At 46.1% G+C, this 14,576-nt stretch overlaps 1 protein-coding gene across 4 annotated transcripts in view; it reads left to right on the forward strand.

Annotated features, from left to right (window-relative positions):
- Positions 1-14,576, forward strand: part of CYRIB (CYFIP related Rac1 interactor B) — a 173,218-nt gene that overhangs the window by 41,236 nt on the left and 117,406 nt on the right. For all 4 annotated transcript variants that reach the window (XM_062187986.1, XM_062187983.1, XM_062187988.1 and 1 more), the window contains exon 2: positions 8,528-8,580. The gene's annotated coding sequence lies outside the window, so the exon portion shown is untranslated. The remainder of the gene's footprint in view (positions 1-8,527; positions 8,581-14,576) is intronic.

The raw sequence follows: 14,576 nt of genomic DNA on the forward strand, positions 1-14,576 counted from the left end.
GTTGGCTCCAGATTTCAAAAATTTTTGCACCAAAATAAACTTATCTTTTAATTCCATTTTTCACAAGCTTTTTGGAATACTTCTGAATGGGTGTTAGTTAACATAAAATATGAATGAGTTTCTTTTTTTTTTATTTGACAGAGTTAGACAGTGAGAGAGACAGAGAGAAAGGTCTTCCTTCTGTTGGTTCACCTCCCCCCCCCCCCCCCCCCCAAATGGCTGCTACGGCCGGTGCTGCGCCGATCCAAAGCCAGGAGCCAGATGCTTCCTCCTCATGCAAGGGCCCAAGCACTTAGGCCATCCTCCACTGCCCTCCTGGGCCACAGCAGAGAGCTGGCCTGGAAGAGGAGCAACTGGGACTAGAACCAGCACCCGTATGGGATGCCGGCGCTGCAGGCAGAGGATTAACCAAGTGAGCCACAGCGCTGGCCCATGAATGAGTTTCAGATTGGGGCGATAAAAGTTGAGAGGAATGTAGGGCTGATGAGAACTCTGGTAGTTATTTTTATCACGGTTGTCACAACTGTTTGTCTTTTCATTGCTGAGTCTGTCAGGCGGACTTTCTGGGGCTGCTGCACGATCCTAGCCTGTGTGTGCCCTGTCCCTGTGTGCAGCGGCAGCCAGTCTGCAGGGTCCTGAGAGCCTCTCAAAGGCAAGACTGAGTCTTCTCCTCTGGCTGGCATGTGCTGGTCAGCTATTCCCTCTCTTATTTTTTTAAAGATTTATTCATTTATTTGAAAGGCAGAGTCACAAAGATACAGAGGTGGAGAGAGAGAGAGGTCTTCCATCCGCTGGTTCACCCCCCATCCAGCCACAACGACCAGAACTGCGCTGATCTGAAGGCAGGGTCCAGGAGCTTCTTCTGGGTCTCCCACATGAGTGCAGGGGCCCAAGGACTTGGGCCATCCTCCACTGCTTTCCCAGGCCATAGCAGAGAGCTGGATCGGAAGTGGAGCAGCAGGGATTTGAACTGGCGCCATATGGGATGCAGGCACTGCAGGCAGCAGCTCTAGGCCACAGCACCAGTGCCGGCTATGCCTTTTTACTATGCCCAGCCGGGGGTCCTAGAGGATTCACTGTTGCCTTGTTACTGCCCTGTAGTAGACCTGCAGAGATGTGGACCCTGTGATTATCTGGGGATGTGGGTTTGTGAGCCCAGCCGATTTAAACCATGACATGGCACATGTGGGAAGACAGAAACCATACGCGTGAGGCAAAGCTCAGATGTGAGCTGTACAAAGTTTGCTGTTAGTGGGTGACTCCAGGCTCTGATTTTCCCACGTACCTGTTATGTGCTGCCTGTGCTTGACACACATGGGGACCATGAGGACTGGAGCAGTTCTTCTCAGCGAGGCAGCAACATGTCTGCTTTCTTCTTTAAGCAGATTTTTGACTTTGAGAACTGAATGGTAATGAGCACAGACAGACAGACACACACACACACACAAATAACCTTCAGTCAGGCTCAGGGAGGCAATTGGAGGCAGGGCTGGCCTTGAGGCGTAGGAGGTTAGTAAGCCTCTGCCTGCATTACCTGCATCCCATATGGACGCTGGTTCAAGCCCCGGCTGGTCTACTTCTGATCCAGCTCCCAGCAAATGCACCTGGGAAAGCAGCAGAGGATGGCCCAAGTACATGGGCCCTTGCACCCACATGGGAGACTTAGAAAGAAGCTCCTAGCTCCTGACTTCAGCCTGGCCAGCCCCAGCTGTTGTGGCCATTTGGGGAATGAACCAAATGGAAGATTCATTCTCTCTCTCTCTCTCCTTCTTTCTCTCTATCTCTGCCTTTCAAATAAATAAATAAATCTTTTTTAAAAAGTGGGGGGAGACAATTATAGGGCAAAGTTGGAATGTGAGACCAATGGTAACTAATCATAGTGTTAGCGTTTCCAGGTAGCTTTGGGAACAGCTGAGCAATGACAGGTAGTGTTCCCTACCCCCTTATACCGAGTAGGTAAGTCACTCGTGCAATGACTGTCTATATTTAATATTTTCCCCATGGGGCCCGTGTTGTGGTGCAGGTTAAGCCGCTGCTTACAATGCTGGCATCCCATATCCAAGTGCCAGCTTGAGTTCTAGCTACTCCTCTTCAATCTAGCTCCCTGCTAATGGACTTGGGAGAGCAGCAGCGGAAAATGACCCAAATACTTGAGCTCCTGCCACCCATGTGGGAGACCTGGATGGAGTTTCAGACTCCTGGCTTCTGCCTGGAGCAGCTCTGGCCATTGCAGCCATTTGGAGAGTGGACCAGTGGATGGAAGATCTACCTGTCTCTCTCTCTCTCCCCCACCCCCTGTCTGTCTTGCCCTCATTCTCTAATTCTGCCTTTCAAATTAATAAATCTTCAAAAAAATTCTTCCCATAAAATTATAAGTTCAGCTTAGTGTAGAAAAATGATCATGAATTCTGAATTAAAAGAATTCTGAAGTTATTATAAATAGCTAATGTTCATTGCCTATTTCCTGTATATTAACCACATTCTGGGGAAATGTTTTATTAAATAAGGTGATTAAGAGTTGTTGGAAATACTATAGATCTCTTTGTAATTGCACAGGATTATGGGTGTAAGCTTAGAATTTTATTAACAGGGTTAGAATGAGTCATGGTAAAGGAACAAGTGATAAACAAGCCAATAAAAGATGAATTCTCCAAGGGAAGGGAGTAATTATTTGAGTGATACTTTTTTGTTTAATTAACATTTATTGTCTTCTGGGTAACAGGCTCTGTTAGGTACTTTTACAACTGGCACTTTATTTAATTACAAAGAGGTCCTCATTTGCAGATAAGATTTCCCAGGGGCTTCCTTTGACTAATGAGTTTCGCTGTCCTGGTGCTGCTCAGGCTCAGCTGCACCGGGGAATCACCCAGGGAGCAGTCACCCAGGGAGCACTGGAGCCTTGAGACGTTGGGGTTCATGCTTAGCAAGGCCGAGGCTGGTTAACTGTGCAGGGTGGTACCCGGCAGCAGTATTATTAAACCCCGGTGAAGCCTGCGCTCTCACTCACTGGCAGAAAATAAAAATTGACAAATCTTTTCAGCAATAAGCAACTATTGCGAACTAGAGCAGTGGCATTTGCTATGCCAGGTGGAATAAGTAAAACACCTGTTTTCCTTTGTCTGTTTTCTATTCAGCGGGCTGTGGGAAGTGTCAGAGTAATTATTGAGTGAAGCAGGCTGGAAAATTTTACCCTCAAAGTCTCATACCCAGCATTTCCAGGTGTGCTAATTTGCAGCCTGGGTTTTACTCTGTGATTTATCAGACACATCATATCAGTGACTTGCATAATAAAAGCTTTTGGGTTTGTTTGTTAAAGAAAATTAGATGCTATTTAAGGAACTTCTGTAATGAAGGTAATTCCTTTTAATAAAATAATACACGTGAAGATATTTCAAAAGTTGTGGAAAAGAGGAATTAAAAGGTAAGTTTAGGCGTGTGTGTTTTGTATTTGGGACACCTACATCCCATATTGGGGTCCTGAGTTCAAGTCCTGCCTCTGCTCCTGACTCCAGCTTCCTGCCAGTGCCCACCCTGGAAGGCAGCAGGTGATGATTGAAGCAGTTGGGTCCCTGCCACCCACAATGGAAGGTCAGGTGGAGTTCCCTGCTTGTGGCTTTGGCCTGGCCCAACCCTGCCTTTTGTGGGCATTTGGGGAAGTGAACCAGTGGATGGGAGATGTTTCTCTGCCTCTTTCTCTCTCTTTCTCACTCTGTCTTTCAAATAAAGTAAAAAAAGATAAGTTTATTTGGATACAAAGGAATTTTCAAAAATTTGTTAATACCACAACAAACTGACCTTTTAATTCCATTTTTCACAAACGTTTTGAAGTACCTGCATATGGACAGAGCACAGGTATATGAATAAAAGAGCTGAAGAGGACACAGAATTGTAACGGAGTCTTTCTGTAGGTGCAGGACTTTCAAATAGAGTCTTTATTTATTTATTTAGACAGGCAGAGTGGACAGTGAGAGAGAGACACAGAGAGAAAGGTCTTCCTCTACCGTTGTTTCACCCTCCAATGGCCGCTGCGGCCGGCGCACTGCACTGATTTGAAGCCAGGAGCCAGGTGCTTCTCCTGGTCTCCCATGCGGGTGCAGGGCCCAAGCACTTGGGCCATCCTCCACTGCACTCCCGGGCCACAGGAGAGAGCTGGACTGGAAGAGGGGCAACCGGGACAGAATCCGGCGCCCCGACCAGGACTAGAACCCAGTGTGCCAGCGCCGCAAGGCGGAGGATTAGCCTATTGAGCTGCAGCACCGGCCCTCAAATAGAGTCTTTAAAAAGTCATCTGTGATATTGTAGTAAAGTTGCTTAGCAGCAAAACAGTGGAAAAGAAAAAAGAAGGAAGTGGTTTGGGAAGCTGTTTTTCTTTGAAAATGATTATAACCTTAGATCACCTAATAGAGAATTATCCAGTCCTTAAATATTCTTGGTCATCTTTGTGAACAGATTTGCTTTGGGGCCAGCACTGTGATGCAGCCACCGCCTGTGATGTTAGAATCCCACATGAGTACTGGTTTGAGTCCCAGATGCTCCACTGTCGTTCCAGCTCCCTGATAATGTACCTGGGAGGCAGCACTATCCTTCCACCCACAAGAGAGACCCGAGTGGAGTTCTGGGCTCCTGGTTTGGGCCTGGTTTAGCCATGGCTGTTGAGGCCATTTGGGAAGTGAACCAGTGGATGGAAGATTCTCTGTCTCTCTCTTTAACTGTGCCTTTCAAACAAATAAATCTTTAAAAACAAACAGTAGCCAGCACTGTGGCATGGTGAATTAAGCCACTGCCTGGGAAGCTGGCATCTGATATGGACACTGGTTCATGTCCTGGTTGCTCCACTTCTAATCCAGCTCCCCACTAATGGCCTGGGAAAGCAGTGGAAGATGGCCCAAGTGTTTGAGCCCCTTCACCACGTGGGAGTCCTGGAAGAAAATCTGGGCTCCTGCTTCAGCCTGGCCCAGCCCTGGGTGTTACGGCCATTTTGGGAGTGAATCAGTGGATGGAAGATTTCCCTCCCTCCCTCCCTCCCTCCCTTTCTTCCTTCCTTCCTTCCTCTTTCTTTCTTTCTCTCTCTCTCCCCCTCCCTTCTTCCCTCCCTCCCTCTCTCTCTCTGACTCTGCCATTCAAATAAATAAAAAATGAATCTTAAAAAAAACAGATTTGCTTCAATGGGCACTTTTCTAGCTGAGAAAGTCTCAGGAGTCGTGAAAGTGTGGTGTAATGGGATAAGAAGTTTCTATTAGACTTGCCACTGTTAGGGGTTTTCCCCTGAAACAAGTGACCCCATAGCCTTCCATTAAGCAGTGCTGTGCTCCTTGCTAAAACAGTGTTTCACATTTGCTAGGAGGTCTTGGACAAAGCACAGCATCCCTGGGCCCTGAGTTAGCTTGGGGGAGTTTCTGGTTACTGGGTATTCATGCATAAGCTTAAGGGATATTGTTTTTTCTTTCTTTTCTTTTTTTTTTTTTTTTGACAGGCAGAGTTAGACAGTGAGAGAGACAGACCAAGAGCCAGGTGCTTCTTCCTGGTCTCCCATGTGGGTGCAGGGCCCAAGGGCCTGGCCCATCCTCCACTGCCTTCCCAGGCCACAGCAGAGAGCTGGACTGGAAGAGGAGCAACCAGGACAGAATCCGGCGCCCCAACCGGGACTAGAACCTGGGGTACTGGCGCCGCAGGCGGAGGATTAGCCTAGTGAGCCGCTGCACCAGCCAAGGGATATTGTCACACCTGCTTCTTGTGAGACTTTCCTGCATGATGGTGGTGAGGGCGCCTACAGGGCCAGGCAGGGTGGAAACACCTTCTTCAATGTCCGTCCTTACTCATCTTGACAGATTCAGTGGACTCATGGGGATTGGGCTGCAGTAGTGGTTTCCAGAGAGGGCTTCATAGAGCCGAGAGTCTCCCACCCTGACCTCAGATCCGGCTGCTCCTGGGTGGATTCTGGGCAGATCTTCATTTGGAGAGCAGCAGTCAGTTTGGGTCTCATTGTGGCAGGTGTGGTCTCAGGTTTCAAGGACCCTGGGGTGACCAAAACAGCATCAGTCTGTGGGCAGCTTAGAGTCCCCAGGAGACAGGCCATGATGCAGGTAATCCTGGCATTTCTTTGGCTATGTCGGGCGTGGTGGGAGAAGAGAGAGAGGGTCTGAAGGCATGGGCCAGTGGACCCCTGTGTGTTTCAGAAACAAGTGATGAGTAGAGGACAGCTCTCTCCCAAGAGGAAAAGAAAAGGGAAGGAGGGGGAGGGATCCATGTGGGATGGTGGGGACACCTCTTGCGTCCTGGAGCAGACCTGGGGACTTCAGTGTGCCCAGAAATGGCTATCAGAGAAAGAGAGGAGCTGGGATATCATAAGACCCCAGAAACTGCCCACAGGGGTGGGAGGGACTTGAGGGCATCACTTGGGCCAGGCTGGCTACCCCTCACAAGCCCACTGTCCTACACATCCTGGCCCATCTCTCTTTCTGCCTCACCCCTGACCAGGTGAGCCGACAGTCTAACCTGTGGGCCTTTGCATGTGCCACTGTTTCCCATCTTGCAGTCTTCAGCGCCCATGGCACTCTCTTGGGAAGCCTTTCTTGGGTTACCAGTCACTGTCCACCCCTGCTGAGTTACGTGAACGTCCCTTTCTGGTATTGCCTCACAACTGTACGCACCCCCTTGGGTCGCAGTTCCTCTACTGGATTGCGTGTCCTCCTGTACTTGTGTTTGAGAGCTCCTGAGTGACTGGAATTCCTCCCTTGCCACAGTGTCTGGCACACAGCAGGTGCTCAGTGGCTGATTCTTGGATGAATAGGTGTCCTCAGTTTATGGGAGGCTGCAGAGGGGCCAAGCAACTTGTCCAAAGTCCGACAGCTGTGAGACTGAGATGGGATTGAAAACCATGGCGTTGAGTCCACAGAGGAGGAGATAAGGTCTGGTTGCTGGAGCTCCCATCCAGGATCCCTCTGCTCCTATCTTGGAAGGGAAAAGAAGCCACCTTGTTTCAAGGTGCCCACGCACTGTCCTGGTTGGCTGTGGATACAGGGATCACCTTACTCTCACTGTTGTAAGAAACCAAACGAGAGTATTGTGAGTGTGTTTTCTATTTTGTAGGACTTTGCCCATGGCCCTAAAATTTTTCCCATGTGAACAAGTTATCCCCATTTTCTGTTTGATAAACCTGGTCACAGAATCAGGGAGAAAGAAAGAAAACATCCTTACTGTGATTGGAAGATATGGCAAGAGGGTTCAGGAAAGCTACAGTTGTGAGTCAGGTGCGTGTGTGTGTGTGTGTGTGTGTGTGGTATGTATGGTGGCTGTGATATGTGTAGTGTGTGCTGGTGCATGTGTGTGTGTGTATGGTATGTGAGCATCTGTGAGTACCTGGTAGGATATGTGTGGTGTACATGTATGGTATGAATGATGGCTGTGGTAGGTGTAGTATGTGCTGGTGCTTATGTGTGTGGTGTGTGTGCTTGTGTGTACCTGGTATGCATGTATGTGGTGTGTGTGGTGTGTGCACATGTCTGAAGACATAGCTTGTGAGTGTGTCAGATGGTCCTTAGTTTAAAACCCTGGTGTCCTTGGCTGCTGAGTGGGCCTGTGAGTTGGGTTTCAATGGGAGCATTCCACACACTCATGCAGTGAGCAGCAGAGACGGTAGAAAGCGCTGGCGTGTCCTCTCCCGTGACCGTCAGACCTGGCCCCCAGATCTTTCGTGAATAAAATGAGGCTGACTAAGTGGCTTCCAGCCGTTTCAATACCCAATGAAAAGCAAAGAGAAAAACCACGAATGCAGCTAAAGATTGAAGCAAAATTAAAGGCCAGACAAAATGCATTCCACGTCTCTGCCTTTAGTGATAAGAGTGTGGCTAGACACTGCAGAGTTGGCTCCGTTCTTCACGTAAATGCTGCTGCATGCCTTAGACACTGTGTTTTTAACTGGTTGTATGAAAACTCTCTTTGATTTGTAAGCGTCTGTTGTTGTAAGAGATTTTTGGAGGGTGACAAGGCTGGTGTAATGTATGTGTTTGTTTTCCTTGTTCTGCAGAGCAGAAATCTAAAGCAGGAAGTGATTTGGGGGCAGAATGCCTAAAACCAGTTAAAACTCGAGTTGAGTATTGTGCTAGGACAAAGAATTGCTGCTGCACTTAGAGTTTCAGCATCCTTTGTGCTGGAGTTTGGAACTTCAGAGGGCAGCCTGGCTCCATCCTCTGTGCCCGGGACAATACAGTCTGGGCAAACTGTCCCTCAGTCAAAGATGCTTGGTTTAGATCTTTGCTCTTGGCTTGCTGTGCAAGCTTCAGCAAGTGACTTAACTCTCCTGCATTCCCACTTCTTTATTTATAATGCATCAGAGTATTTTGAGCGTTAAATGAGAAAAAAATGAGCCCATTCTAGACATCATAATGATCTGTTCAAATACTATTTGGAGTTGTCATTCCTGGCCCAAATCTCTGGTGTGGGAAAAGTGGCCAGGCTTTGCTGGGGTCTTTCTGTGTGCTGAAGACTGTGGTAAATTGCTTAATCCTTGCTGTACCTTTTTTTACAGGAAAAGAAACTGAGGCGTGGAGTTTGAATAACACATTCAAGGTAACCGAGTTGGTAAGTAACAGAGCTGGGATTTGACCATGGCCATCTTGTTCCAGAGCCTGCATTCTTAACCTTTTGAGAATGAGGCAAAATCAGAGTGGATGGTGACAGCCAGGGGCTGGATTTCAGTTGAGTAGCAACAAGCACCTCTGCCTCTGTTGAAATCATAATGCATTTGCATTCTTTCATCCACTCCAGGTCCAGTGGTTAATCTAAATAAGAACCATCATTTTGGAGGGGAAAACACACTTCAGTCTCCTGTCATCAGTAATAATAGCTAATATTTATTGAATCCCTATTATATACGGACCCTGCCCTAAGAGTGCTACCTGGATTCACTTAAATTTCACGACACCCCTACAACGTTGAGGTTCAAAGAAGAGAAGTAACTTGCTCAAGCCGTTTTCAGTTCATAAGGGGTACAGTCAGTGTTCACATCCAGACAGTCTGGCTTGCAAGCCGGTGCTCTTCACACTGGTCGTCATGTCAGTCCTGGAGAGCCCCTCACGGAGAACCATCAGCTCTGTGAGTCTGGGTCCCCCTGGCCACCAACAGTGCTTTTCCCTGTCCTGCTGCTTCCCTTTGTTGACTTGCTGGTCACTTTACGACTTTCCAGTTGGCTGGCCATCTTCTTGCAAGGCTTACCCACACAGTGAGACCTTTGGCAGAAGGCCACTTAGCCTCTTTCCTCAGGCATGCTTTTAACTTTTATTTTAATCCAGCCATGCATGCCGTAAAATGTGCAGATCTCAGTGGCACAGGTCGATGAGTGTTTAGGAGGTTCCACTCATCGAGCCATCCCCTAAGTCTGGATATTCAGTTTTTCCATTCTTTTAGGAAGTCCCCGCCTGCCCCTTTGCAGTTGGGGTTGTCCCAGAGGTAACCACAATTCTGTCTGCTGTCATCACAGATGCACGCTTCTAACTTATCCAGATCCAAATACACTTGCTCAACAAAAACAAAAGAGAGATAAAAACAACAGTGAATTGTGTGGGTGATCCTGTTGCTCTGCCCAACGGGCGAGCATCTTTCTTCGAGTGAGTGTGAATGGGAGACATGGATGTGCTGTTTCCTTGCTTGGTGTTTGCTCTCATGGCTTTGTATTGTATCAGGAGTGTCTTTCTCATACTTATAGGTCTTAATTATCACACCACATGGCTCCTAAATCCAAGCCAGCTTTTACATAAGATGCTCAACCTAGGAAACCAAATCTAGAGCTGAAGGAAACTCTGGCTGTGTTGGACTTCATGAGAAACGGTTTGTCAGTCTCTGCTGTGAGACCTTTGTGGGATTTGTGAGGGGAATTTTGACTCGCTTCAATTTTCATATTACATGCTGACTTTAGAAGTTAACCTTTGGCTGGCGCCGCGGCTCAATAGGCTAATCCTCCGCATTGCGGCGCCAGCACACCAGGTTCTAGTCCTGGTCGGGGCACCAGATTCTGTCCCGGTTGCCCCTCTTCCAGGCCAGCTCTCTGCTATGGCCCGGGAAGGCAGTGGAGGATGGCCCAAGTGCTTGGGCCCTGCACCGCATGGGAGACCAGGAGAAGCACCTGGCTCCTGGCTTCAGATCAGCGCAGTGCGCCGGCCGCAGTGGCCATTGAAGGGTGAACCAACGGTGAAGGAAGACCTTTCTCTCTGTGTCTCTCTCTCACTGTCCACTCTGCCTGTCCAAAAAAAAAAAAAAAAAAAGTTAACCTTTGAGTAAGATGTGATTAAAAAATTTTAACAATTCGTTTCAGAGACAGAATGAGACAGATGAGAAAGAGAAAGTGAGCTCCCAACTAGTGGTTTACTCCCCAAATCCCTGCAGTGGCCAGAGTTAGGCCAGGCTGAAGCTGGGAGCTGGAAACCCAGTCCCATCTGGTAAGAGCTCAACTCCTTGAATCATTACCCGCTGCCTCTCAGGGTATGTATTAGCAGGAAGCTGGAGTCAGACACTGGACCAGGTACTGAACACAGGCACCTTGATATGGAATTTTTTTTTCTTTTTTTATTATTTTTTTTTATTTTTTAACTTTTATTTAATGAATATAAATTTCCAATGTACAGCTTATGGATTACAATGGCTTCCCCCTCCCATAACTTCCCTCCCACCCGCAACCCTCCCCTCTCCCACTCCCTCTCCCCTTCCATTCACATCAAGATTCATTTTCAATTCTCTTTATATACAGAAGATCAAATTAGTATATATTAAGTAAAGATTTCAACAGTTTGCACCCACACAGAAACACAAAGTGAAACATACTGTTGGAGTACTAGTTATAGCATTAAATCAAAATGTACAGCACATTAAGGACAGAGATCCCACATGAGGAGCAAGTGCACAGTAGCTCCTGTTGTTGACCCAACAAATTGACACTCTAGTTTATGGCGCCAGTAACCACCCTAGGCTCTCATCATGAGTTGTCAAGGCTATGGAAGCATACCAAATTCGCCGACTCTGATCATATTTAGACAAGGTCATAAAAGACAGGGTGAGGATAGTAACCAATGATCCTAAGAGTGGCATTAACCAGCATTAAGTGGGGAAGAGGACCATCAGTACACACAGGTTGGGAGTAGAGCCATTGGTGGTAGAGTAGAGGTTATGATTACGAAGGAATGAGGCCCAAGTGCGCTAGACAGGGTCTAGAACAAAGGACAGAGTCATTATTAGAGGAGCTAAGAAAGGTGCTGTCTAAGCTACAATTAAGTTTTCTGATTGAGAGGCAAATAGAACCTGACAGAAGGGGCTTGATAATAATCTGTTGGGCTTTAGGCCTTGTAAGTTAAGAGGCCCAGACCTATCTATCTCTTCACATGGGGTACATCCTAAGGGAGGTGTGAACCTCCTAGGGGAAGGCACTCTGTTGACTTTCATTACTTGGCTGGGCTGGGAGGAGAGCTGGCCAGGTAAAGGCAGGGGGCATCTCTAACAAGAAATTTACAGTTCTGCCTGCAATGTTGCTGACCCTACTTGACCATCCCCTCAGCTGCAGTGGTCACTTTGGAAGTTGGGCGAGTGAAGGGCTTTTCAGCTTAGAGCCAATAAGATCTGTGGCTCTGACCTGGGCATCCTTCGACTCCAGGGCAGGTCCATTTCCAGTGATCCAACTCTTGGCAGAGCTGCCAGGGCTCTTCACAAGCTGACTTCTGCTGAAGCCCAGGCTTACCACATTGAAAGCCACTGCAGTGGACTGGCCTGTTGGGTCTCCTTGAGGGCAGATCACTGTACAGATCAGCCATTAATAGGCCTGCCACCCATTGCTTCTGATGCTTTCTTTTCCTCCTGGTTTTTGTTAAAGCAGACCAGAGGATACAAGTCAAGGGAGTGCCCATGTCCCATCTCTAATCTTCGGTGGCCTGAACTACAAGTCTATAGTCACAGGCATGTTCTGTAGTAGTTTTTCTAAGGTAGACAATGCCCATGAGGAAAATTCTATTCTCACCTAAAAACTTTCTTTCCCTTTGGTCTGAAAGGGAGGTTGCTCTGTAAACAGATGAAGCCAATAATGTATTAACAGTACCAACTGAGAGAAAGTATGGTTAACTGAGGTTACTAAAAACAAAAAGCAATTCAAATCAATTGGCAATCTACAAAAAGAGTTAAAGATTTTAAAAGCTATTATTAAAATTGCTATATTGGTGTATTATGTTAGGTTATATGTATGTACATATTGTATGTCCACAGGGGAAAATTTTATTAAGAGTTTTATTTTAAATGGCTTATAGATAAGATTGTCCATAAATTTAAGCTGCTAAAATTAATCAAAGATACATTTTAATTCGTGTGACCTGAATCTCTGCATCATATGTTTTATACTTGTTGGTAGAAAGAAACTAAAAACATTTTATATGGTTGTGCTTAAGTTTACTGGTTAAACAAACTACACCATGTTAGATATTTAAGAGGTGTTTCCAAATACATGATTCTTAAAATTTCTAGAAGGCATTGGACCTTCTGGTAAATGTTTTCTTAAGTTGTTATCTAATGGTTGAAGCTGTTTGCTAAGTATTCATGTAATATTGCTATTGTCAGCAAGCGATCTAGGACTTGCTCCCTCATTTCTCTATTCTAAGCCCAACTTGTTCTTTCATTTCTCTATTCTCTTCAAGGTAGGAAACTAATTCTATTATAAAGGAATCTGTAGGACACACAATTTAATCTTTAGACCTTATAAAAGAGATGGCTAACATTTTTCTGTAATAGCATAGCCAAAATAAGAACTTAAATAATAATCTCATAGCTAGATTTACTTCGCCATCAGCAAAGTAAACAGTAAGTGGAATGTATCTTAACCTCTGTTTTAACCATTAGGCAAGAAATTGAACACCTGGGACTTTACTGCATAATTGTAGAATCTGAATTTTTATTTACCTATGATAGATGAGATCCTTCAACCTAACACATGAGCAGCAAACTGGTCTAGTATTATGGAAACCCCATCACAAACACAAACTTACTCCATAGGTATATTTCTTTCTTTCTTTTTTTAAAAGATTTATTTGTTTACTTGAAAGTCAGAGTCACACAGAGAGAGAAGGAGAGGCAGAGAGAGAGGTCTTCCATCCACTGGTTCACTCCCCAGTTGGCCACAATGGCTGGAGCTGCACTGTTCTGAAGCTGGGAGCCAGGAGCTTTTTCCGGGTCTCCCATATGGGTGCAGGGGCCCAAGGAGTTGGGCCATCTTCTACTGCTTTCCCAGGCCATAGCAGAGAGCTGGATGGGAAGTGGAGCAGCTGGGTCTCGAACCGGCACCCATATGGGATGCTGGTGCTTCAGGCCAGGTGTTAACCTGCTGTGCCACAGTGCCAGCCTGCATAAGTGTATTTCAATTGATACCTACCAGGATTCCCACAGAAATATTCAGGAAACCATCTAAAAATACTGTAAAATAGTGTATTTAAAATGAGAATTAAAGACAATATTAATATATAAAGAAAATGAAAAAAGAGGATTTGACAAGCAGCCAAGTGAAATGAAAAATAGTTATTAAAACTAAAATGCAACAGAAAGGTTTAAATGACAGATTAGACATAGCTAAAGAGAGAATTAGTAAAGTGGAAGCCAATAATAACATTTTTAAAAAAGATTACTTTGTTTGAAAGTCAGAGTTACACAGAGAGAGAAGGAGGTACAGAGAGAGAGAGAGAGAGAGAGAGAGAGACATGTCTTCCATCTGCTGTTTACTCCCCAATTGGCCGCAACAGTTGGAGTTGTGCTGATCCGAAGCCAGGAGCCAGGAGTTTCCTCTGGATCTTCCACGCGGGTGCAGGAGCCCAAAGACTTGGGCCATCTTCTACTGCCTTCCCAGACCATAGGAGAGATCTAGATTGGAAGTGGAGCAGCTGGAACCTGAGCCGGCACCCATATGGGATGCTGGCACTGAGGTGGCAGCTTTACCCACTATGCCACAGTGCTGACCCCCAATAATAACACTTGATAAGTGAATAGTATGTTCCAGACACTGTTCTGTATACTTTACTTACATTAACTCATTTAATCTTCACAACAAAATTATGAGGAGACTTTATTATTTTTTTTTATAGATGAGGAAACGAAGGCATAGTGGTTTAAGCCACTTGCTTAATGTCACATGGTTGGGAAATGATGGAGCTGGTATTTGACCCCTTGACCTTTGTGACCTCGAGTGTGGGCCTGCAGTCACTACACTATAGGAAATTATCACGAATAAGCACTGAGTGATAAAGAGATAGAAATATGAAATAATTGTGAAGAGGCATAGAATATATGTCTACAGAGAGGTACTAAGGAATAGGCAGAATACTTGAGGATTCGAAGTCCTTTCAGCCCTCCCATTGACCTTAGGGTCTAAGAATTTGTAACTAGGTCAGCATCATGGGTGAAATAGTCAAAGAAGGGTGACAGAAGTTCACTTTCCACTGCAGGATGCATCGGTGTGCTGACTGAGAAGTGTTTACAGTGGTCTCCCTGGGGAAAGCAAAGAAAGCCTGACTATGCTTGTTGACTGCTGTGGTGTCAATACTTTCATCGTGACTAATTTT

Source organism: Lepus europaeus, chromosome 4 (genome assembly GCF_033115175.1).
Source record: "Lepus europaeus isolate LE1 chromosome 4, mLepTim1.pri, whole genome shotgun sequence".
Lineage (NCBI taxonomy): Eukaryota > Metazoa > Chordata > Mammalia > Lagomorpha > Leporidae > Lepus > Lepus europaeus.